At 34.0% G+C, this 2,765-nt stretch overlaps 1 pseudogene; it reads right to left on the bottom strand.

The window, feature by feature from the left end:
* Window positions 1-439: 439 nt before the first annotated feature.
* LOC147424590 (uncharacterized) lies at window positions 440-2,193 on the bottom strand (annotated as a pseudogene).
* Window positions 2,194-2,765: the final 572 nt, after the last annotated feature.

Below are 2,765 nucleotides of genomic sequence, written 5' to 3'. Positions count from 1 at the left end.
CTAAAATTTCTATTAAAAAGGAAGTAACAGAAAAAACCTTACATGACATTCAAATAAGCAATAACTTTTGAGAGAGAAAAATTTTCATTAATTTGAATCGAATTGATTACAAAACAAGGCAACAAAGTACCTATTGGCAAAGGAGAGTTACATATGAAACTCATAGCAAGATCTTTTCTCTTATCTTAAAAACAAAAAAATAAAATTTAATCCATTTTTTATCGGAAAGAAAGACACCAAAATGTCTATTGGCTAGGGAGAGCTACATACGAAAACTCATAGAAAGAGGAATCTTTTCTCCGATCTCAAAGATGAAACAACAAAATTTGATCCATTTTTCTTCCACAAAAAACCTAAAGACAAATTATTATAAAGAAATTTAGAAATTTAATCCAAAATATTAAACTTTAAAATAATACAAGATATAAAAACTTGCAATCTAGTCCTCAATTGTGTTAAATGCATGTCTTGGGGTCTTTATATTGTCCCGCCATAATCCAATCGCTTCATCAAAATTGAATTCCTCCAATGGAGGCCCTTCAAGAGAAATTCTCATCAAAGTACGCATGCTTTTAGTAGTAAGAGAATTCCTAAGCTTTGATTTGATAATATTTTGAACACTAAAGCCACGCTCACAAATAGCCGTACTACAACATTGTACGAATGCTATTTGAGCAAGTAGTAATGATGCATACTTTTCCCTCAAAGTTTCATTGCTACCAATGTAGCACCATGTATTTTTGAAGTTCCAACCCTTCCACTCATTGTAGGCTTGGTATTTAAAAGTTTGAAATTCTTTCCTCAACAAAAAAGGATCAATAAAAGGCTCAATGAGTTCCGCCTCTTTCAACCTTTTACTTTGACCATAGAACTTTATAATCTCCTCTATCCCATCACCACCGAAGTTTTTCAAATCTTTTCAAAAATATTTTGTAGGAGGATAGCAAGAAGGAGATGAAAGTTTAAAATGGCTCAAAATAGAGGTATCCTCAAATCTCTCTTTCAAATTCTCAATTATATGGCTTGTGAAAGATTTTTGAAAGATTATTGCATTTTCAAGATCAGAGCCATCTTTTTCTCGAGTGAGTTCAGTACTTCTAAATTTGAGCCTCGCATTGACGACCTTAGTTCATAAAAAAGTCCTTTGGATGGCCCATAATCAGGAATTATAGGACATCCATAGCCATCTAACTCTAAGGCATTGAGATCAAGGCTAGGTCTCATCACAAATTCACTCTCCATTGCCACAATTTCGGCATCCACTATGCTAGAGATAGCAGTCACATCAACATAAGTGCATTGAAAGAGCTTACTAAGACTTGTCAAATGAGAGAATAAATCACCCAAATAATGTGCAACATACACAAATGCAAATGAAGAGATTTTAGCAAAAATGCTTTCTTTTTCCTTTTCGAAATAGTCAAGCAATGGCTCAAGCAATTCACAAAATTTCATAAGGACTTTATGCCTACTCAACCGTCGAATTGTATGTATGTCCTCTGTCTTAAGAAAAGGTAGATCAAATTCGTCTTGCAAAGATCTTAACTTTTCTAAGCGAGCTACACTTTTTCTAAAATGAGTAGCCACTTCATTCAATGTAGCATCAACATAAACCGCAAATGGAAATTCACATATGGTGTTACTAGCACATAAATTAGTGCAGTGAGCCACACAATGTATGGAAGTCAAAAAAAGATATGCACCTTTGAACCTTGTAGCTACCTCTGATTTGTTGCCAATCATTACTGATGCCCCATCTGAACCAAAGCTTACTAACTTTTTTTCATTTAAGCCAAAATCTAACAACAATTTTTTCAATGAGGTATATAATCCAATAGATGTTCGATCATGTACCTCCAAAAGATCAAGAAACAAGATTTTGGGCTCATTGTCCTTTATATAAGAAACATAAACAATCATATGTCCATCTATTGAAATATCGGTTGATTCGTCTATCATGATACCAAAACATGGAGACAGACGAACATGAGTCAAATACTCTACCTCAAGTCTCTTCCCAATGTAGTGCACAAAAGAAGCGCATGCTTTATCATTTTTATACATGGTCTCGAGGATATTCGGAGTGTTACATTCTCTAAGCAATTCAAGCATGGGAACATATTTTGAATAAGAAAGGTCATTTTTGGCAACAAAATAAGAAACCCGAAACAAATTTTTCATACTATCCTCCATGCCTTCGAAATGCTTAGTAACAAAAAATTCAAATTTTTTTTCCCACTATGCAATGCCCATGCAAGTACCTTATGTTTCTTTGATCCCCCATGATTTACTAAAGCACTATGCTGTATGTTTATTGCCCCATGTGTTCCAAATTCACTTTTACAATGTTTATCTTCTTTGCAAATAGAACAAAACATGTTGGCTTGCACCTTATCAAACTCAACCCACTCAAATTCAGATTTCCACTTGTCATTCCATGCAATTCTAGCTCTTTTAAGCCTTTTGGCTTCCTCTAACCCAAAGCTTTGAACTTCAATATCATCAACATCATTATCATCAAGGACTACTTCAATTTTTCTTTTTCCTTTGTCATTTTTAATATTGACTTGTTTTGAAAAACCAGGCATGGCAAGGAAAGATTTTTGTTTTGAAGAGTTAAAAGCCATAACAAAAACTCACACAATAAGTTATTTGATGTAATAGATCCCCGAGCAAAGCACTACTCCAAATAGATTTGCGTCCTCAACTTCACGTGTATAGATAAACCAATGAGTTTGAAAACAACTCTGTAGCCTGCATGAAGG

The sequence above is a fragment of the Adiantum capillus-veneris genome, chromosome 25 (assembly GCF_014529385.1).
Source record: "Adiantum capillus-veneris isolate H3 chromosome 25, ASM1452938v2, whole genome shotgun sequence".
Taxonomy (NCBI): Eukaryota; Viridiplantae; Streptophyta; class Polypodiopsida; order Polypodiales; family Pteridaceae; genus Adiantum; species Adiantum capillus-veneris.
This window is presented reverse-complemented; position numbering and strand designations above follow the sequence as displayed.